Source organism: Polypterus senegalus, chromosome 4, assembly GCF_016835505.1.
Source record: "Polypterus senegalus isolate Bchr_013 chromosome 4, ASM1683550v1, whole genome shotgun sequence".
NCBI classification, from domain to species: domain Eukaryota; kingdom Metazoa; phylum Chordata; class Cladistia; order Polypteriformes; family Polypteridae; genus Polypterus; species Polypterus senegalus.
In genome coordinates, this window is record NC_053157.1 from 145,817,577 (window position 1) to 145,842,358 (window position 24,782).

At 34.8% G+C, this 24,782-nt stretch overlaps 1 protein-coding gene and 1 long non-coding RNA gene across 2 annotated transcripts in view; one reads left to right on the forward strand and one right to left on the reverse strand.

Annotated features, from left to right (window-relative positions):
- Positions 1–24,782, reverse strand: part of sorcs2 (sortilin-related VPS10 domain containing receptor 2) — a 1,110,734-nt gene that overhangs the window by 176,057 nt on the left and 909,895 nt on the right. The gene's annotated exons all lie outside the window — the stretch shown is intronic.
- The window catches only part of LOC120527701, a 163,257-nt gene that overhangs the window by 65,986 nt on the left and 72,489 nt on the right, over positions 1–24,782 (forward strand). The window contains exons 2-3 of the long non-coding RNA XR_005633394.1: positions 5,489–5,541; positions 5,963–6,036. This is a non-coding gene — a long non-coding RNA (uncharacterized LOC120527701). The remainder of the gene's footprint in view (positions 1–5,488; positions 5,542–5,962; positions 6,037–24,782) is intronic.

Sequence of the window (24,782 nt, forward strand, 5' to 3'; positions counted from 1 at the left end):
TAAAATTCTTTATAATGTCATTTACCTTAGTAACTGCATACCATATGCATGCTGTGAGCACAGCAAAGTATCACTAACAAGACACAAATGATAAATTCCATTGAGCTGTGCAGGATGGAACTTGAAGTTCATTCTTCAGATTACAGAATTTGATTGCCTAATTCTAATCTTTAGATTACATAATACTAATCTTTTGAGATCCATCTACTTGGGGAAAGTGTGCTGTCAATATATAGACAAGCAAGGCTGTTGTTCCTCAAAATTCAGATGTCCTGAAGTCTACAACTTCAAGCACTAAACCTGAAGCCAAGATGACCAGAATTGCCACAGAACGAGTGCTCCTATACCAGGTTTCATGAGAGAAATTTAATGAAAGTAAAAGAAACAGTGTGTCTGAACTGCCACAGAATATGACTTAAATGATTTCACTAGCAGAATAGCATTAGTGGTTCAGATGTAAAAGCGACAAGCTGCCGTTGATCAAAGTTAATGTTTGGAGGACTTTGCCAAGCACGAATACTGTAATCTGTAAAAAATGTGCGAGTCTGCCAGTTTTAGCGTTTCAGGAAAATTTTGCTTTTATTTGAATGCTTATTCTCCATTCTGGAAAGTCAAGATAGTATTTACTAAACATTTAAATTTATGATTATGATACTTTAATGATCTATAATATCTATAAGTTGGTAAAATCTGAATTGTCACTACAAATGGGAACCAGTAAATTTATGTGGAGTTTACCAGCTGTCCCTGTGCCAACATTTTTTTATCCAGGCACTCTTTTTCACACCTCAAACTATGTATATTAGTTTAATTAAGGATTTGAGATAGGCGTACTGTGACTTTGGATGAGTATGAGTGTGCCCTGCAATGGTCTGGCAATGAAACTAGAGTTGGTTCCTGCCTTATGCCAGATGGGATATAATTTGACTCCTCTTAACCCTGAATTTGATTCAATGTGTTTGGATGCATGTTATCTCTTACTTATAACTTGTCAAACTAAAACTTCCATGGGATTGTCAACATGCAGTGTATAGTGATGCATTAAATGTTCTTTATCATTACCTCCTATGTTTTCTGTAGTGGTATTTATCAATTTGATGTTCAACTGAAATATAGCCTATAAAGTTATCTACCTCTGTCATTAGATTTTGAAAATATGACCTACACAACAGGCGGCACGGTGGCGCAGTGGTAGCACTGCTGCCTCGCAGTTAGGAGACCTGGGTTCGCTTCCTGGGTCCTCCCTGCGTGGAGTTTGCATGTCCTCCCTGTGTCTGCGTGGGTTTCCTCCGGGCTCTCCGGTTTCCTCCCACAATCCAAAGACATGCAGGTTAGGTGGATTGGCGATTCTAAATTGGCCCTAGTGTGTGCTTGGTGTGTGGGTGTGTTTGTGTGTGTCCTGCAGTGGGTTGGCACCCTGCTCAGGATTGGTTCCTGCCTTGTACCCTGTGTTGGCTGGGATTGGCTCCAGCAGACCCCCGTGACCCTGTATTCGGATTCAGCGGGTTAGAAAATGGATGGATGGATGGATGGATGACCTACACAACAGTCTAAAAATAGATCCTAAAGAAAGAACTCAGCAGGTTGCAGTTTCAGGACACTACAGTACATACTTAACCTGACCCTCAATGGATGTTTACATTCTACTTGTGTAACTAAGACAAATCCCCAAGAGAAACATTTAATTTCCTCTCTTCAACCAAGAATGAAAGGGACATTATATTACTCAGGCAAACCCTGACTGTTAGGATACTAATAAAAAACTTTTGCACATAGAGTATCCACCAAGAGACAGCACACAGTGTGAACACCTCCGTATTTATAGCTACACTTCTGGAACGTCACTGTTACAACACTTCTAGACAACTTTAAGTAATTAAGGGACATCACAATGGAACAAAAATTAATTTTGTAAAAAAAATACACCAACCTTTAAGTTGGAAATGGAGCCCCTAAGTGTCAAAATCACTAAATGTATACAAACACACAATGACAACAACATGCTACTGTGGAATTACCCAACATGCCAGTTTATGCAGCCTCAAATTACATACAAAATGGTAACAGAGTTATAATTAAAAAAAATTAAAAATATCAACATATACAAAATTAATGCACACAATTAACAGCAAATTAGGTTGGGGAGGTTAAAATCCAAGGCACTCAACAGTCTTGTTTTGTTTTCACTTTCATCTTTGGTTTATGGTGTCTTTCAAAATATTCTGTGTAATAGAACATAGCTCTGACTCAAGCTATGCTTCTGAAAACTCAATTTGGAAAAACATTTGCTTATCTCTACCACAACTGAAAAAATACTGTATGTTTCACATCGAATTGGACTTTTGTGTTTGAAAAATTGGGAGAGAACAAATAAACACAAATGTGCTTCATTTGACTGCAAGTAATTACCATGGCCAGGAAATGACAAATGTGTGGCCAGGTAATGAAAAGACATAAGTCACATAACAAAATAAAGGCTGTGTTGAGAGATAAGGTATCCAATTAATAGAATATATGATTTCTAGATCCTTTAGACTAAACTGCTACGTATTTTTATTATATTCTGTTCTATTCTGTTTATACATTTTTTCCTTCATAGATTTAGTTATTTACTTATTTTGATGGTATCAACACATACCTGAAATTACTTTAATAATGAAGGAATTAACACAGGGAACTAGAACACCTGCCATTAAAATTTCAGCAAATTGACAAAAGGCCTGCTTTACTGGCTTAGCTACAGCAAATGTTATTAGCAGCCCTGTAAGTCAACAAGGGCAATACTACTACATTGTAAAGGGCACTTTATTCAAAGGCCTGCCACCCCATTACTGAATCTTGGCCTTATTTATAAATACATCTCACATCCTATTTGAGACTGTGCTTTAGACTGTCAGTTACAATCCTGTAACATTACTTCTTTAAGGCTTTAATAAAAGGGAACGTGAAGGTTGAGCATGGAAGCCAATTAAAAATAGCAATGTAAAATCCACAAGAAGCAAAGGACAGAGTGTGTGGTGCACAAACAAAAAGTCATACAAAGCTTATAAAAAGTGATATGAAGAGTTTATTTAAGGTTTGTATTTTGTAAGGTGTATCTTCTTTCTGTGACTGTCCAACATATATTAAATGAATATAAAACTGAAGTATCAAGTTAAAGGTGGGCTATTTGTCAAAATACTGCTGTCTGGCTTCAATATTCTGCTCTTCTAATACATGAAATATACTATACTTTGCTATACCCATGCCACTTTTTTCACTCCACTGGCTCCTTTTTGCTGTTAGGAATCCGTTATTTTCAGAATCTTGCTGAAACAGTTGGTACCACCACTATATTATCAAGCTGCTGATCCTGCCAAAGGAAAGTGACACTAGAGATATCAGAAACTTTAGGATGAACAGTGTAAGGAATGTTGTAACCAGTCATGGATGCTCTGAGTAATTTTTAAACATTTTTCTACAGAAATGCAGATGACAGTTTTATTTTCCTCTCCTCCATTTTTAGCTGGTCACATCTCAACTATAATGCCCCCGAAATTGTGAGAAATGCTATCCACTTGCCATCAGACCCTGTTTTAAACTATTACTCATAGTAAAGAACAGGGTTAACATTAAACTGATGCTTTTATTCTAGGTTTCTGTTTTTGGAATGCCCACAGCTTCTTTGCAGATTCTTTTTTCTGGTTGGGTTTCCTTGTAATTGCACCCCCAAAATATTCAATATGGTTGTTGACTGCTTGGTGAGCATTGATGATCACTGCTTCTTGTGACCCTAAACAGGACAGATGCAACTTAGAGCATACACCGCATAGGAACAAATAATAATTAACACATCAGGATTTACTTTATATGAGACGTTATATATTCAGAAATTCTATATATATGTTTGGGATTTTATAATACTATATTGCATATATACAATGAAGCTGCTCCATCTCATCGAGGGGAGTTGGAGTCGGGAGAGGTGGCAGACAGAGTTCATCTGGAATTAGTGGAGGAGAAAGACTAAGAAAGAACAGAAACTATGTGTGAGGGCATTGCTCAAAATAAATAGTTATTTGAACCCAGGATTTGTGTTTGTAATGTTGTGTCTGGGGGGTTTTGGGCTCTGCTATGCTCCCTAGAGGTTACAATACACACACAAACACATATATTCATATACATATATATATATATATATATATATATGTGTGTGTGTGTGTGTGCGTAATCTAGACTGGGTTCTATGATTTAAAAGATTTTAGACTGGACCCCTTAGCCTTATATTCTTACACTAAGAAAGGGAGGGCTGGAAAGACAATCCAGGAAATCTTTCAGTTTGTTTTCACAGCAGAAATTGTTCTGTTCCTCTCAGGCATCCAGGTTAAGTAGTTCGTAGAAGCCTGGCAAACAAAGTTCTCCTTGTATGTGTAACAAAAAAGGGCAAGCCAAAATATAATTGTGTTTTTCTTAAAGGTTTTATTTACTGTGAGATCCTTAACATAAAGAGATTTTTGGTATCTTAAAAATGTCTAGAGGCTTAAGGATAGCATGAAGAAATGGGCTATAGGACTAATCTGGTCAACACTTAAACTGTTTTCAGTGAGGTTGTTTTTTTCAGTCTGGTGAGATGCCTGTTCTGGTCATCCTCCCTAGGTAAAGTGCTAAATCCATTTTTCATAATATAAGGATAAAATTGACAAAGATATTATAGGAAATAAGTTAAAAGGAATCATTAAAGGAAAACTATGGTGTAATACCCTCCAGATTTCAAAGCAAAATCATGCTCACCAGAGTGTAACCTAAATTGAAATTTTGTACTCTTGTTTTTATATTTACACATCTTCAGTACATATGGTATGTCCATAGTATACAACAGATTCCAATATTGCAGGGAAAAAAATCAATAGCATCCAATTAGAGAATACTCATTTTGTTAAAAGCACTCAAGAGAGTTCTAAGTATGTCTTCTGAGTTAGAAAAACCTCTTGTTTTCCTCTAGCAGTGCAATAGTTGTTTTTAGTACCCAGGGGCAGCGATTTAGTTTTTGATAAAAAGTCATGATTTCAACAGAGGTGAAGAATAATTAACATAAACTATTACTATTTGGTGGCTTTCCTGTCACAGTGACATAGATTCTTATAATGGTTTCCCAATTTTAAGTTTTGTGGATGATATTAAGAGAAACCAGTCTGTCCTGTAAGTTTGATGTTATATGAAATGATGGTTTAAGTGTATATTTGAATTATAAAGTCCAACAGAACATTTTTGTCAGACTTCAAATATAAAGTAACTCTTTTTATCTACCTATCTACTGGTTACAGAAAATATTTCCTATCTGTCTGCTGGTTAGAGACAAGCACTGTATAGAATCTCTATATCTATTTATTCATTTATTAGAAAATTATCAGGGCCTCTCACAACATACTCTATTTTATCGCAGTGAGAGCTAAATTAAAGCTTGTATGATTTTTTTCTTCATATTATTTTTGTCTTTTTGTTAGAAAAGATGGATAACCAGAAAAAGATCAGAGGGCTGTGCTACTGGCACCCAGCAGCTGTGTAAGTATGTCCCAAGCATGCACCAATTCATTTACCTTTTTCAAATGCATCTGCAGCTGAGAGCCAAAAATCTTGCATGTCAATTTATGGGAATGTGAATGGGAAACCAGGATGCCTTTGAAGAGGTGCTAGTTGCTAACAGGAAATGGCAGTGGGCAAGTCTACATAATTATGATGCATGTGGTCAGACACAGTACTGTACACCAGATTCAATATGTTCATTCCATAGTAAAAATGTACATAACTGTGAAGCTTTTTTGGTAAATGAGCTCAGAACCGGATGAACTGTAATGTATGTTTTAATTTTAACTTTTTTTAAATTATCTTAAAACTCTGAATAAAAAAAAAGGAAGTGATGGGGAGATTTTAGTCTTTATGACCACTGCCCATGCATGTTGTTACTTATAAATTTCTGTTTCAGACAAACAGTTTTTCATCCGGACCAGTGTTTCCTGGCTATGCTTGATTGAACACAGATCACCACCGTGAACATGTGTAAGTAACAAATATATTTAAACACTGCTTTAAATTAAATAGTATTACATTGTTTTATTTAAATCTGTATGACTTCACAAGTAGCGTTTTATTTTACTGAACTGTTTAAATAGCAATGCTTTATGGTTTGGAAGAATTATCAAGTTGTATAAAATAATAAATTAAACACATGCATTTATTTTTACCAGTCTGGGAAACTTCCTAAGACAATGGACCTTGGTTAAAGTGCCAACAGTTAGTCCAATATATCAGAAGTGCTATGAAACTGTGGAAGTAACCCCAGAGGAAGACAGGAATAATTCAATCAATCAGTCTTTATTCAGTCACAGATGAGTACATGGATTTTGTGAATAAAGTTCCCCTGTTTCACTTGACTTTTAATAATTTTCCTCCCTCCCCCTTCCCCTTACTTATCAATAAGCACAATATCTTTATCTAAGTATTTCATCTTACATTGTGTTTCTATTTTGTGTACATTGCAAAAGGGGCCCTAAAGAAGGAAAAGTCATCTTTCCTGTGTCTAACGGACACATTCTAAATAAAGAAGTTGTCCTTGGTCAGCTTACCGCAACCTGTCTTATGACAGACACCTGTATGAATAACCTGCCTTTATAATAAAACAGCTTTTAACCCTTAGTAGCTTGCAAGCAGTTAAATTTTCTTTCACATAACTAATTTTTATATATAGTATTTGTAGTTTTTTACTAGGGGCTAATATTATTAGTTCACCTGAGCTCTTTACTCTTGAACATGCTACAAACAATTTCCCATGAGTAAAACATTCCTGCCATTGATCAATTCCTGCATTTACTTGTGAATGACATTTGCTTTGTAGATGCTTATTGCAAAACACAGTTTTTTAGGCAACTCTATTGTTTTGAATTAAAACGTATTTAATAGGAAGTTTAGAAATAATAGGAATTTGGAGTATAAATATAATTTCACCTGTAGCACATCCTGTAAAAATGGTAGCTTCAATCAGATACTTTGATCACTAATCTATAAGTTTATGAATAGGTTTTGGAGGGTTTACATCAAAAGTATACAAATCGAAATAGGCTTAGTGTATGACAATAACAGTTTAAACTCAGAGAAAGTGGGGAACAAAGACTACCAGCCAATAACAAGTGAAATAAACCCCAAATATAGTTAGGTCCATAAGTATTTGGGCAGTGATACAATTTTCATAGTTTAGGCTCTCTGCACCACCACAATGGATTTGATATTAAGCATATTAAAATGTGATTGAAGTGCAGACTTACAGTTTTAATTTAAGACATTTAACATAAACATTGTATAAGCTGTTTAGAAAAGACCAACATTTTCATACATGGTCCCCCCATTTTCAGAGGCTCAAACGTATTTGGACAATTGACTGAGAAGATGTTCCATAGCCAGGTGTGAGCAGGTTCTTCATTATTTCATGAACTGTTAAGCAGGCAGAATGTCTGGAGTTTTGATTCCAAATGTGGAACTTGCATTTGGAAGCTGTCGCTGTGAACTCTCAATATGAGGTCCAAAAAGCTGTCCATGCAAGTAAAAATGGTCCATCATTAGGCTGAGCAAACAAAATAAACCCATCCAAGAGACAGCAGAAACATGAGGAGTGGACAAATCAACCATTTGGTACATTCTCAGAGAGAAGGAACAGACTGGTGAGTTCAGCAACACCAGAAAGTGTGGACAATCATGGAAGACAACTGTCCTGGATGTTCGCAGAATTCTTTCCTGCAAACTTACAGAATGGAAAAAAGAAAGTCAGACAAAAGTACAGTAAACTGCAAATACAACCTTGAAATGGGAACTATGTTCGTATCACACAGTAGTAGCAAACAAACTGATCCAGACTCAGCTACAGATGTGGCTTCATCTCAGTGTTGAATAAAAGATGCCGGGTGTAAGCATAGCCTACTCACTACAGTATCATTATTGACAAGATAAAAAACACAGGCTAGCTAGTTTTCTTTTATTCTATAACATCACCAAATTTCAATCAATCAGTTAAAGCTTTTTTTGTAGATTTTGGGATATTTAGTTTCTCTACTGTAGCTCTTGTTTTTACCCATAAACATTAATATATATTGAAATATCCTTTCTTACTGCCCTAGAGGTACAACCCTAAAAATTCTTTTTAAATCAAACAGGAAATAGTGTTTTAGTTGATCAGTGAGTAAGTGAGTGAACGAGTCAGTCTGTCATTTAACTTTGCACTTTAAATATATATATGTGTGTGTGTACTGTTTCCTATTTGATAAATTTTTCTATCTGTTAAATAGCATTTTACTAAGCTGTTTAATTACACATATGCTGTACAGTAGAATCGTCTACTTTGTTTAAGTCTCTAGAAATTCTGAAGACTTGATAAAAATAATAATATAACAACACTAAAAATGACTGCATTTCTCAAAATGACAAACTTTATTTTTTACTAACTTTAATATCCTTCCTTAGTCAGATCTTTGTTTTCATATTGAAAATCCACTTTACACTAAAAAAAGTAAGATAATGATTCACACTTAATATTTTCAATCTGAACCAATATAATTCTTTTTAGCTTATTGATTCCACAATTTTTAAGTTGAAGCAAATTATTTTAGAGTGATTGGGTGTAATTCACTTGTTTTATACTGAAGTAAATCTATTTTTTAAGTTGTTTTTCTTTTTTGGCAGTTGGAAAGCCATCACGCTGGAACGTTTGACCGTAAAAATATACAAACGGCCCCTCAAACACAGCACATGAACAACCTAGGTTAACTGAAATAGGATTTTTACGTTTATTTCCTCCACCATAACTTACTATGGTACAAACAATTTTTTTTTACTTTGATTGAGATCTGAAACCAAATATTTCAAGCTACAACACTAAATGACTAATCTTAAGTTGCTTGAAAGAGAAAATTTACATTGAATGAACAACATCAATGTTATACTGTTTTCAGTGTAGTGTTCTACCACAATAGAGAAAGGCTGAATCAAAAATAATTACCGCAAGGACTGGGAGATTTAAAAGAGAAATGTGGCAGCAAAAGAAGGGCATTACTAACAGCAATGTGGTTGACATGATAAATCAATAAACACAACAATAAAAAAAAATATCTGTGCAGTCAAAATGGATATATGAGTTCAAGTCAGCTGTAAAATATAATTGAGGGTGCAGAAGAACCCTAATGACACTACAGAATACCTTTTATCTTGTTCCATAAATCATGAAATATTGGTCAGAAAGACAGATTGTTTAGATGAATAATGAATCATACCAAAACACTTTTTCAATGTATATTAGATCTATTTTTTAATCCAAAAATGTAATTAACCTGGACATTGAAACATCTTTATCACAACTCACTAATGCTGTAAGTAACTCTTACAAAGAATATAGATCAGTTGTAAGGAGAAAGTGATCAATTTCAACTTATGAATACAGTTCATACGTTGTTCATATGTTGACAAAGGATCACCTAAATTACTTCACCTTCGCTGTTTTATAATTTGGACAGGCGATAGACTTGTCATTAAACGAAAACAAACATGCTTATGCGAAAAAAAGGACAACACAAGGAGTTTAGAAGATGGATATATGCATGTAATTTCTGACTCCGGATAATAAACAATACACAATATTAATCTTAGGAGACTTTTTTTCAGTTTCTCTCTCGTATAAAAAGGACACAAACTTATAAATTAGATTTCCACTTTTTAATTCATGTCTAAAGAATTTGCTAAAGAAAGATTATTCATTCAGCACTAGCATTTAGAATTTTTTTTAGTCTTTTAGCCTGTTAAAATGGAAAATCTTTGCCTGTTCATGGGTTTCTCATAACCTCATTCTTTCTCTGAGCCTGTGGTGGTCGGATGTACTGCAGTAATGGTCTTTAAGACTTCACATGGTGATTCTTTCATGTTAACATAAAATAAATTTGTTGAGAGCTAGTGATACCCACATTACTTTTACATATGGTCCCCCTAGCTTATTTTACTGTTCTTCAGTGAGGCTGGACAGTATGCACTACACCCAACTTTGTTACATTGCTGATGTCAAGAAATCAAATTGTAGTACAGGGATGGTTAAGCTTTTATTGCATGCTAGATATTAGGTAATCTATTATGAATGGCAGAAACAGAGCCCAGAAAAGTTGAGATTGAGAGAGCAGCAAGCTAGTACTGCAACTGGATTATAAAGTAAGGAGAAGATTTTTTGGTATTGGTCTGTTGGACAATAATTCCAGACTTTTGATTGATAATTAGTGCGTAGGTTTTTCCATAAAGGCAGGCAGAGTTGAGTTGTGCTTTTCTTTTTGCTGACCAAGGTGATAAAACAGTAGAAGCCTGGTCTGGGATATGCTAGCTGTACTATCTCAGTACATTCCACAGAAAAAAAAATATATATATATCCTTCTGGGTGCCTAAAGATCTTACCTTTGGCTGGGGGGTTTTGCTATAAGGGTGCAGTTAAGGATGGCAGCTCAGCTTTGGAGCTGCAGCAAAAGTCTCACATGCCATGCCAAAGACAGTGAGGACAATCCTATTTTATTCGGCAACCGATATATGAATTTGACATGCATCTTGAAAACACTTTAGATATATTGGCTCCTCTCTTCAAACAACAACCGCAGAAAAAAACAAAGATACAGTAATACACGTTTTAATGGTAGCACAGGAGCTCTTAAATTAGGACACGAACATAAGACGTTTGACAAAATCAGTTTGACCATTCAGGTTATCAATCTCATTTGGTCAGCTAATAACTTTGTTTTTCCATCTCTCACCTAGATACTTTTTTAAAGGTTGTCAGGTCTTTTGCTTCAACTACAAGACTCTGTAAAATGAATGCTAAATATGAATGAATACATGTAAAAAAAAATAAATGCAAGGCTTACCATACAATATTGATTGGCATTGTTAATAATATAAGAATGCTGTACCATTATGAATATTATTTCAAAATATAGACAAGAACATTATAAACCTTTGTATACTATGTAGAATAGTGGCTAATTTGTCAAAGAAGATGTCTGAATCGCTAATTACAATAAATGAGCAATTAGAAAGTGTAAGACTTTATATATTAAAATGATGCCTTTATTCTGGCATGGGGAGGTCAAACTGTATCATTCTTTGTGCACACCATGTTACCATTTTTAAGTCTGATGTTTAAAACAAAACCAATCAACTGTTTATTAGACTCAGTCCTGACCAAACTATTATTAGTTACTGTATGAGTGGCAGCCATTCTTTAAGTCCCAGAAGTTTTAAAAAAAATTTTCATTAAGAAAAAAACTCAAAAGTGTACTTAATAATTATGGTCAAATTTCAACAGAGTATGAGTTAGAAGAAACAAGTGAAGGGATGGATCAGCCAGGACCTCATGCTGCAGCATCTGCTCCAGCCGACAACGAAAGTGGAAGCAATACTGTGAGTGAGGTTGGTAACAAGAACTCAATGATCTCAAGTGGGATATTGGAACCGAGTATGGCATCTTTATCCCCACTGTCAACTACTACCAACACTCCCTGTGAGTTAACTGAATCAATTCCAAAAGGATAAGTAACTTCGCTTTTGAAGTGCGGATAAGACTGAAACAAACTATCTGAACTGAAGGCAATGATTAATTTACTAAGGGAAAAAACAAATTATGTAAAGAAGGATATACACAAGAGAACATTAGAATGGAGAAAAGAACAGGCAGCAGAATGGACAAGCTGCTTCAGGAAATAAAAGATCAGGAAGTATGTTTAAGCAATAAATCTGATGTAAACCTTAAAAAAATTCTAGCAAGAATTGATGAAATAATAGAAGAAAATTTGAGCAAAATTGAGAATATAATAAGAGTACTCAGTGATCACCTGGAAGAAGTTAAGCAAACATTTACGACTCCTATTGTAAGAAGTTGAACAATTAACATCCGGCATTGACAAAAACGTAACTGCTGTAGAATCCAATTGCAAAGTACTTGGTGATAAATTACCTGCATTAGAAGATAGTTATTGAAGGAACAACATCAGAAAACCGTGAAACTCCAAACCCAATGAAATTCACAGCTGAATTATTTTCCAAAATAACTGGAAAGGGCTTTAAATCAGATACTGAGATCTCAGCAGCTTATTGCATACGTGGTTTGAATGCCTCGAAGCTGAGAAGCCTGATTGTCCTATTTGACAAATTTCTTAGACAGAAATAGGAGATTATATTTGAAAATAAGGCATTTGTACTTTCCTAGATTTCTCCCCTTCAACAGTCTTTCATAGCTGAAGACTTAACCCTATGCCATTATTGAATGTGAACTGTACAGAGTTAATTTCCAAGCAAATGACTTGAGGTCTCAGCAGGATTTTTTCTTGCTGTTGGCTCACCTCTCTTTCTCTTCAGTGGGGGTTCCAATTCTGGTTTGTTAAACATGACATCCCAAACTTTTTTCGGCCGCAGACCCCTTTACCAAAAACTTTTAAAACCGTCGGCCGCCTATTCGTTTACTTTACTTACTCAAATTAATACATTTGTACAGTACACGATATTAAATATTTCACTAGATATCAAACTTGTAATTAATGACCGAAAAAGATAAAAGGACTATGGAATATGGCATTATCTTGTGCAACATTTAATATCGAAACCTGCACTAATGAAAATTAAAGCAAAAAAATCCGAGCAGAGTTTTTTTAACATTTTTGACATTTATGAAATATACATGTAGATTCAAAATAAGTCCAATTAGTCCAAGCTGTAGCCTACTGTCTGCATTTCTTTTTTGGTTCAGTCATATTATTATCTAAAGAGATAAATACTTTTGTTAACAAACAATTTCAACAGCCCCTGTGATAAAAAAACAATAAAGTATGTACTTACTTGAAACAGAAGATTTTTGTTCAAACTCAAATAAATAGTCTGTGTCCTCTGATTTTCTTTATCGTAGTACTGCTCCTCAATAAATAATTATATTCAAAGTTCAAATCACAAAAAAGTACATGTCACATCAAACAAACCAATTTATATTGTTTTATGAAAGCATGACCGTACAAGACTGATAGATTCTGCTAATATCGAATATCCATCGTCTCGTCCCACTGCGAGCAAGTGCGGACATGCAACGCTTTTTCATGTCCGCACTTGCTTTGATACGTTCGATAAGACAATGCACAGACATGTTTGTGCTACATGTATTTTCATGCATTCTTACGTGTGACTCTTTTAATGACACATTTTACCTTTTCATTCGCAAGTTTGGTATGTAATGTGTTTTTATCAAAAAAGTGTTCTTTTGAATTGTTTTACTTCTTAATTAGGTACCTATTGGAATCATAGATATTTTGAAGTAACAAACAACTAGCAGTAGTAAGGGGATCTATTTTTGCTGTTGTCGACCCCCAAATTTTTTTATTGAAACTATCGACCCCTAGAAAGTTCAAATTGACCCCAGGGGGTCGATAGCAACCACTTTGGGAACTCTTGTCCTAGAGACACAATTAGTAAAAAAAAAACACCATTATAATAAGTATTTGTGTAAAATCGTTTGTTAAATAATTAGAGAGTAGTAAGACAGTCAGTACTTTGACTCCTTAGAGCACAATCTATCTCTGCTCATCACTGATTTGGTTGAATTACTTGAAGGTATACAACACCACCAAGTGCCTTACGAATTATGGCAGAGGCTGTTTCCGAATAAATGGGCATATTAAGAATAGACATCTCATCATCACACGGGCTATTTTTCAACCATGTTTCTGTGAATACTGTAATGCACACACCTCTCTATCCCTTAGTGACTGAAAATACATTACATGCTTGACGTTTGTCCATTTTCTTTCAAATTTACTGAATATTTACCATGATAGCAGTTGCAACAAACTTTATTAAGCCACAGTTTTTTTCCATCTTTCATATATCTTATATTCTCCAACTTTTCCATTCTTTATTTGTTACGAAACTATTTCAACAAATTTGAAATTGAAATTGACTTGAAAGAGAAATGTGGGTCAAATATAAGAATTAAAGTAAATTTGCCAAAACAGTTGCTCTCTGCTTTATGTCAGGGCTAATTACAACAGATGTGCGAGTTGCCCTTTAAAATGGAGTCACAAAGAAGTTTATATGAAGTATTCTATTAAAATGTCAGTGGATGCAAGTACTCCAAAATGAAGAAAACAGAAGGTGCAATTCTATATAAGACATACATGGTTGTGTGCATTAATACAAAAGTATGGCCTAATAAATTTAGTTTAATAAATGCATTGTCTAGTTAAGAAGAAATATTCTGACAGCTTGTTGTGAAGAGATGTGTGTGGGAGGCTGGATAGCTTTTGTTAAAGAGCATGTTGTGGAGATTTACTGTAGTGAAAAACTTGCATAAGCATAATATATGTCATTATGTCTGCTACAAATCAGCTCTCTTAATATATCTATCCATCCATTATCTGAACCTGATTTTTCCTGGAATAAGTAGAAGAAAACGTTTTGTATGATATTGATGTGTATCAAATGGGAACAAATAGTAATATGGCATTCAGGGAAGCCTCAACTACACACTAAACTAACTCACATAAGAATAATATAGAATAGTACATCTACTGTTCGGGATGCACCTGGAAAGAAACAATAATAAGTAGAAGAAAGCCATATCAACAAAGAAAGAATGTTCAAGCACTAGACAAGAAGGCACTTAAAGACAGGAATAATAATGTTTGGAATACACTTTTTCAATTTAATAATAGGACTAGGGTGTTGTACCGTGTTAGCCATTATGTATGTAATGAGAAGTTAAGCAAAATGACACCTTTTAGTGGCTAACTAGAAAGATTACAATATGCAAGCTTTCAAGGCAACTTAGGCCCCTTCATCAGGCAAGATGTAATCAATTGATTAATTAATTACATCCATCATTTTTTTAAATTACTTTATCTACATTTAAGGTATATTGAGAGCCAAAGCTTAGGGTAGAAACCAATCCTAGATGGGATGCTAGTCCATTAAAGGACACACTCACTGTAAGACATGTACATGGCTAATTTACATTTACTATAGCAGTAAACCTAACATCTATGTCTTTGGGATGTGGGAGAAACTGGGGTTTCCTCAGTAAATTCATACAGACCTGAAAATGCAAATATGCTGGCAATCAAACTCATAGCTCTGGAACTCAAGAAATAGGAATGATCACCACCAATGTACTGCTGTGCTGAAGTTGTTAGGCCTATGACTGCGCAAGTGACAGCGATAAGGAACATTAAAACAAAGTGCATGTTAAAGGCAAGAATGACATTTTATATTCTATTTTGACAATTACTGAAAAAGTGTAGAATGACAAGGTTCAGAAAGTATAATAAATCAATAAAAAACTAAACATAAATTAGTGCTTTCATTCATACCTTTGCTATCGAATGAATTGTGTGACTCTTTATACAATCAGTTTCAATCAAAACGCTGTTATTATCCATTACATTAATAAAATTTCTTAATCAGATAATAAGCCAAGTAGGTATCCACTACCACAAAGACATATGCTTATTGAATTAAAACACAGATAGTAAGTGTTTCATGTAAATTAGCAGATCCAAGTTTTCTTACATGATGCTACAAACTTTTCCTTTAATTAAGTCCTGTTGTAATTTTTTAGATTACCAGCTATGAACACAAATTATAAAGATTTATTAAACTAATAGGCTCTGAGTAAAATCTAGAGTGTACACATTTAAGCTATTTAAAGATCTAGTGTGGCCACATCTGGAGTACTGTGTACAGTGCAAAGCAGGAGGCAGTGAAATTTTATATTTTGACTCACTGCTTTCAAGATACAACTGATGAATGGTAATTAACAAGAGTGGTGAAACCTCATCAAAAATGTTCTTAGACACTCATCTTAATAGCTATATGATGCTTTCCCAGCAGATATGAATATGAGTTCATGATTTCATGATTAAACTATTAAGCTTTAGTTTTTAACCAAGTAATACTACCATTAAACAGTGTCATAAAGCTCCTGTGCATAATTTACAGTATCTCAATTCTTATTTTTTTGAGCACTATAAGCTTTTTCATGAATACATTGTGTGAAAAGACTACTGTCAAATTAAATACTTTAACTGAAAAATCATGCACAAAAGTGAAAGAATTGTAGGTGACTATAGATACTGCACTTTCAACTGAAAAAGGGACTATCTTTTGAAATGCAAAGCCTAGTGTGTAGGCATATTTGTTCTTAGATGTGTGCCCCTAGCAATTAGACCTACCACAGTTCATTTCAAGTGGTTAATCTTATACTGCATGTTAACAGAACTCATTTTAAGCATGAATTACAGGCATCCACTACTCAGGGCTTTACATATGAGTATAAGTAGCACTTACTGCACGATGGAGAATAGCTCAAAATGAACAAATTCCATTTGACAGCTGTGCTCCCAGCAAGCTAGATGTTGACAATAAAGTGACTTGCTTTATTACTGCAAGATTTGAATGTTATAAATCCTTTCCTATGAATAACTGATTTCAGCTTGTAACACTGTTGCTCTATAGATCAATTGTAATTCAATTAAATAATATGGAATGTAGAAAACCAGTAGTACTATGCATACTAGTGCAATTTCAAACATTGTGATGCATTCTAATTCAGAATTTATTAATCAGCTCTCAATCACAAATAAAAAATCCAGGGTCAGAACTCCAAAGTTCTCAAATGACACTGGCCTTGGAAGGACATCCAAAACTGACAAGCAATAGGCTTGCTTACTGTAGTGATTATTCTCACTTTACAACAGAGTTCTAGAAGACAGGCTTACAATGTAGGGCAGGTAAGATTGCTTTTCATCACAAATCACTCAAATATGGGCATCAGGATGAACCCCATCCATTTTTTTATCCTGCTTCCTATAATGAAGAGTCATGGGGAGCCGGACCTCAAAGACAATAAGACACAGATGGCTTGCATGGTTTGTTCCTTTAACCTCCTCTATAGCAGAACCAATCTGATGAAACATGCATGGACGTTTTAGTTAATATGCAATAATCTTTTAATCTTTTACAATCTATTACAAGTATATATTTATGAAGCTATAACAGAATAATAACATAAGAAAAATGACTGAATGTAACTCATTGCTTAACTAAATGTAAATTAAAGTGCATGAGGTCTCTGACAGATCTTGGAAAAGCTACCAACATAATTTTCCTAGAATGAGGTAAATGAGTAATGACAACCTCCTGCAGAAAGCGGGGATAAACTGATGGGAAAGCCCATACACCCCTCCTATGAAGTGGTATTAAGGTACGATCCACTAAACAACCTTCTTAAAGAAGCAGTGGTTCAGAATAATGGGAGAATCAACATGAGATAGAAATTAATGGTGGCTTTAATTGCTTGGAGGAGACAATAAAGTTCTGCATATTAAGAGTCAGATGACATAATGTATCAGTGATGTAATTAGAAAAAAGTACAAAAGGAGATGACTTGTTTAATTGTTTTCTCACTCCATGGACTGAGACATTTGTGCATAACTCTGTGCTAAGAAAAAATAAAAATCTCTTAAGATAGAGAAAATGTTTTTACATGACACATGCAGCATTAATGTTTTGAAAAATTAAATTAACAAATACACTTCATTTACTATAAACTGTTAAAAAAGGCAACAACAGGAAAGCTGAGTAAATAAATCAAATAGGAACAGACAAGAGCTATAAGGTGAAGCAATGCTCTTTGGAATCCATCCACTCATTTCCATCCTTCATAAGCACAAGCCATACATCATAACTTTGCTATCATATAAAGATGTATGTGCTTATGCATTTAAATATTGAATTTTTCTGTCTCTATTTAGTATTGTAAATTTGGGCAAATTCTCTGGGCCCATTATCAGAAAAGCACACTATATTAGAATAACTAGAAAAGGAACTAATCAAATCTTACAGTGCTGGATCACAGATATGGTTCGTGTACAGTATATCATGAAAAGGGTTAATAAATGGTCATAATAAACATAAGCATATAAAGAGTAGCATAACACCAGCAATGTAACTTGAGTGTTGGAACTGAAAGGCAGATTCAGCTTGGAGGTACTATCATGCACCCCACACATTAAGTCAAATGTGTTTTTGCACACAGTATTATGCCACTAGAATGAGCTCCAGTATCAAAAGATTATAACAGTGGATTAAATAGCATTAGAAAACTGATGCATGTGCTACCTGTATAGCCATAAGCATTTTCCTTAAGCCAGAAGGAAAAATCCTAAACATGCAGGATATGCCAGCCTAAAGAGAAAATATTCTGAAACCTGAAAACTCTAATTGATGCTCAAACAAACAGAGAATGTTCAATATATCATGTCATTTACTCTTGAGTCTAAAATATGAAAAGGACAGAATGGCTATCTGGTGCTAGATTCTCCATACAAGTTTCTAATTTTCATGTGCTAATTGAGTGGTTTCAGCATGACCTGAATATCTCCTATTTTATTATTATTTGGAATACTTTGTTTGCCAGAATATCCAAGTGTGGATTGAACAGCACTTCTGTGCTTACTGGGTAGCCAAATGTCAATAGATGCAACTCTCTAGTTCAGTTCTGTTCTAACAAAAAATGATTTTTTAGAAGACAAAAATTGGTGAACATTTATAAAAAAACACATTTTATTGTAAAGGTACCAGGAAAAGCAGGGGGTCTTTGGTTGTGATTTTAATGTAGAGAATTTTTATAGGGTTATACAGATTTTTAAAAAATATTATTTTTTTATTAAATATCTGCTGAAAAATAATATGCTGACAAAAAGTTTTGCTTTAGTATAAACAAGAAAAGGCCAACAAAAAATTATTGTTTTTCCTCACCAGTTATACATGTTTACCAGCCTGAAAAAGTAATCTTTACATTTGTAGTACTTTAAATATAGCATGGCTTTTGAGTGACTTTCTTAATAAGATTTAAAATGTATTGCAAATTTATAAGGAAATGGTGTATAATATTACAATAGGATTTATTCTCTTAATAAGTTAGAGTGATTACTTAATCACAGCTTCTGTCTGTCTTATACGCCACTATTCCATTCAATGCTGATGAAATATGGAGCAGTTTGTTTCCATATATGTAATGCTCACTTTCTTTTTATTAAGTCATATTTTCTTTATCCTATATGACAAATATTCCATTTTATTGAATTTTTATAGCACACTTACACATATGACACCATAGCAATATACTCAATTACTAATGTAATAATATAACCCCTTATACATTTATTAAATCATGTGTAATTTTTGTATTTTGTTTTGCCTTTGCAACGTCTTTTTCATTTTCATTCTCTTCTCATTGTTTGAGGTGTCACTTGGTTTACCTTATGCAGTGCAGTGTCACATATCATGGGGCAATGTTCAAATACTTATTACCAAGATTGTTTTAGTTTGTGTATAGAATGATCCTTTTCAGAATGTGGTTCATGTAAGACAGATAGGTTCTATTCTGGTAAAAAGAACCACCATAAAACCCAACTGTATGTTACAATCTGTGAATTACATTAAGCAGGATAAATCAAGTAGAAAATATACTCATAGTGTAAAATTCAGGTGGGTTTAAGGGCTGCGCTGGCACTGTAGCCCTCAATGGACTGACTTTAGTAGGTTGGTTCAAGAACTTTCTCAATCTATTTCTGGTTTGAGTGGTCTAACAACTATTTCATCTGTATTGACAAAAGGATGAAAATGGACCTGGACAGGACTCTAGTCCATCACAAGGACCACTCTTATTCATACATATACACAAACATTATATTTACGCACAGTGATAATTTGCAATTGGCAACAGGGGCGTGTAGTCATCATGAAAAGTTAAAAAAACTAATAATGATAACATAAAATAAATGTGTCCACTGGTCTGTACTATAAATTTGTTTTCTGTATGATTCCAATAATTTTGATAATTTTTATAGTCAAAATCACTGAATTGGTGCATTTCCTGTTCAAATACAGGGGACAAACGTGAGGTGTGGCAGCAACGAGCAGAGCCTCACCTTGGACTGCGCTACTTCTCACACACTCGGTTGATGAATGCAATTGGCATGTGCCTGTTGCTGTCTCTCTATATGTTGCCAATATAATGCTTGCACACGCGTTTACTATACACCCTGACTTTCCACAGTCTGGATAATATCTTTAATGAATGTCTGTGACATATTTAGTCTTGCTGATTGGACATTAAACCACAGTGAAAAGGCACAAGGAGAGCCCAACAGGTGCTTGTTGCTGCTGTTCTTCTGTGCATAGGCACTAGGCTCCAGTAAGTAGGTGATACCAGAAAGTCAAGTGCACTGCAGTGGTCCATTTATTTTTATTTTTTGTTTCGACTGGCTGCCAAAATGGAAGATTACGATTTTTAAAACTAATAGAAAATAAGGAGGACTTTTACAAGAAAGTGACGAAGATTTTCGTGGAGAAGGATTGGTGCATGGACTTCGTTTACAAATAAAGGTAAGACCATAAATGTTTTTCAATTTTATGAAAAATGGGATCAGACTAAGAAAAAAACAATCCAATATTTATAAACTAGAATCTGACCTAAAATAAAATATCCATCCATTTTCCAACCGAACCGAACACAGGGTCACGGGGGTCTGCTGGAGCCAATCCCTGCTAACCAGGGCAGGAACCAATCCCGGGCAGGGCGCCAACCCACCGCAGGACACACACACCCACACACCAAGGACAACTTAGAATCACCAATCCACCTAACCTGAATGTCTTTGGACTGTGGGGAGAAACCGGAATACTTGGAGGAAACCCACACAGACACGGGGAGAACATGCAAACTCCCCGCAGGGAGGACCCGGGAAGCAAACCTGGGTCTCCTAACTGTGAGGCAGCAGCACTACCACGGCGCCACCATGCCACCTAAAATAAAATATTCTTTTGTTTTTCTTGTTATCCTTTTGTTGAACAGTTTGTATTAACATTGATTAAAGCATCAACATTAAAAGTACACCGCTCTATACTTTCATTTGCATTGAATGAGTGTGAATTGTGGACTTGCAATGGCAAATTTAAAACACATGGAGGGTGCAGAGCAAATGCGCTCTCTCTCCGCTTTCTCTTGGCACAATAAATGCAACATTTCTTCTGAGCCAAATATGTACCTTACCTATGTGTGTGTAAAGAATGCTGATGAGGTATGAAACATAACCAGTAGTCAATGTGCATGCTGTCAAATGAATAGTGAATAAGTTACTCATTTGGGTTCATATATTTGTAAATCTGACTCTGAAGGAGTCAGTGCCTCACCAGCCGTGAACCTCACTGCATATCACTGATTGGCAATTAACATAACCTAAGTAAAAAACTTTGATCTTGATATCCAAATTTAAATAAGTTGTGATGACAAGTAATCCTACCTGTTGTATGTTGTAAACCGAAGTAAAATGTTAATTATCCAAACATCAATAATCCAAATCACCAATTATCTGGACCACTACTGCCATAAAAGTGTCTTCTTTTGGTGCAGTGATTTATGTGCTTTAAGTGTTACTCCTGCCATGTCTCATGCACTGCCTGCTTGCACATTCACATCACTGATTTTCTTGACAGGGCAGCAGTCCATTGCAGGACACACTCAGATACATAATAACATTCTTAAATTTGGGTCAATTTAAACTTAGCAATCACCTCAGCACATCTTTGGGATATGCAAGTTATCTCCTCACAGAAAGTTGCTGAAGAGATATGAACCCAGAATTCTTTCTCTGCTTTCTCTGTAAACTGTACAGTCATGTAAAAAGTAAAATAATCAGTGATAACACAGTGACTGCCATATGTTAGAACCGATATGGGAGGAAAAGCCACCAAGTGAACAATTCAATTCAGTTCCAATCATTTTTTTTATTTTAGCTTACTTACCAAACTCGGAGTGCAGTACACATTAATAAATGCAAAATAGTAAAGATAAAACATAAAATAACATTTAATAAAATTCAAAAAACTATTAAATTAATAATGTAAAATTGGCTGCCATAGTCAGTGGGAAGGAAATTTCAAATCAGTCATAGAGCTTGCAACATAGCAAATAAAAGAAAATACATAATAAATGTCTGTCAAAAAATGTCATCAGCAAATGATACCAGATTTATAATGTAAAGGCATTTTACTGTAGTCAATGAGATTCAGTGTTAAATCAACAACTGCCCACTGGCAAAGATGGTAGATAATGTTGTTCTTAAAATGCAGGGCTCCTTCTGATAAGCAGGTTACTATGAATACTGAAAAGAGTGAGGAGAACAATGTTTGGAGTAAAGTGTTGGTAATTCTTTGTGTGGTTCTATATTCTAAAATCTGCATTTAGACAATTTTTGTTATGGGAGCTGCAGAAAGCACATGAGTGCAGCTACCATGGACCAAAGTAAATCCATTCATCCATTATCCAACCCGTTATATCCTAACTACAGGGTTATGGGTTCTGATGGAGCCAAATCCCAGCCAACACAGGGCACAAGGCAGGAAACAAACTTCGGGCTGGGTGCCAGCCCACCGCAAGGCACACACACCCACACACCAAGCACATATTAGGGACAATTTAAATTCGCCAATGCACCTAACCTGCATGTCTTTGGACTGTGAGAGGAAACCAAAGTAAATTCATTATTTTAATAGTCTGGTCAATGTTATAACTTTAATTGGCAGAAAATATGTCAAATGGCTTTAGAATTAATGTTCCTCCGTGACTTCTGAATAATCTGAAGGAGCGTAGCAGAATTGTTAAGAAAGAGCAAATGCAGAAACATTCTAATGAGCAAATGTAGTTAGGTAATGCAAATGTGATAAAAGGTAATTGTATAATGTTCTAAAATACAAAAGTTATGCAAGAGCAAAGGTAATGCAAGGTATTCTCTGTAATATTTTATTAATATGTATTTTGTAACATTACGCATATGACAAGTGCAAGGCATTAAGGTCAAGTTATTTAAACATTTTGAAGCTGAACAATGTCGCCTGACAGCTTTAATTTTCTGTGATCCTATTTGCATTTTTACCACAGCTACATTTGCCATCAAATATGAGTTTCTTCTCTTCTGTCTGTAGTTTTTGACAAACTGAATCATGCTATAGATCCTCCATTCTTATTTTTGAGTGATGGCCATTTATAACAAAGGTCCATGAAATCAATTTACTGTAGACCGATCAACAGTGGAGCCTTAACCATAAAGCCTGCCAACAATGAAGATTGGAGAAATGAGTTAGACACCTGCACATTCAGCTGTCAGTTTTTCCCTCCTACTTTGAGGGTAACAAGAGCAATCAAGAAATGAACGAATGATTTGATAGATGTTCCAAGGATGTGGATAAGCAATTTCTCTTTGCAGTTCAGCATATCAACTGTGTGACTTCCCTGAGGCAGCAGTATTAAACCTACACTTCCATGAAAGACATTCATTGCATGCTGGTTGACTCCACTGAAATAATTATATGACTTTGAAAAACAATTAGTTGCTTATGTAGGTGTGACATACTGTACTATAAGGTAAAAATACAAATTAAATACATTCTATTGTAATAAAATTAAAACATGACATCTTTCCAGGCACTGTAACCAAGTGTATGAATTTCAGCATTCGCTAATAAAAAAATGACACACAGTATAAAGTTATGGAAAACAAAATAGCAGAAAAAGTTCAATTTTTTTTTTTGCCCATAGTGTTTGCCATGCACATAAAAAGAATAAGTCAGGCAGGAGAGTGCAACACTGCTGCTTAGTTTGCTGTCTTAAAAGATAACCGATACAGTGTGCTGTAGAGTTATATTCTGGGTGGACAAAAAGACTTGGGGTACCCCTTGATTCTGGCACTTCTGTCACTGAAAATGTATAAATGGCTACAATCTTGCTTTATCACATCTGAGAGGATGAGAGCCATGACGATCACGTTGACATTAACTGGTGAAAAAAGTTTGTAAAATACACTATTATCACTCTTTGGACTGCTTTTCTATTTTGTGTATTACTTTACTGATTAATTTTCCTGTCTATGTGAGCCACACAAACATCAATGCAAATAATATACAAAACTAGTTCAAGATAAATGTCCAAAATCTGTATGGCAGAATAATAATCACTTTTGAAAACCAAATATTCTACAGTGGAATTAGAAATATCTATGGAAAATAGGAAATAAGTATGTCATTATACAATATGCTGATACTGTATGAGTTAGTCAGTTCATTTCTGAGCATTGAGAATTAGCAGAAAGCATTGAAAACAGAGCTGCTCAATTTCATCCCTATACTCATCTGATTACCCCAAATATAGCAGTAATGTTGTTGATGTTGTCATTTAATGAGAAGATATATGCCACCTTAAGTAGTGCGGCAGTGCAATTATTATGGAATGCTGGTTATGGGCTATGGGCTGGTATATGGGAGAGATTTGAAAAAAGGAGAATACAATAAGGTTTGTGCTGGAATGATTTCAGAAACAGCATGTGTGGGACTGATTCAGTTGAAAATACCTACTGTAATTGATTTAGTAAGGTAATATCAAACAGAAAGGAAATACTTTCTCTTTAACTTTTCAGGAAAAGCCAAACAGTCACCATCACCATCAAAACAGGCTTTTTGACAGTCAGCTCTCATATCCACCTTATTAAAAGGATAAGAGACTGTGTGTCTGTCTAGTTAATATACTTCTGTCATTCCAAAAGATCACACATCACAAAGATTTTAGTAATAACATGCATTACATTTGTCATTCCAATAGATGACACATCACAAGCATTAACACAGCTTTTACATATCCA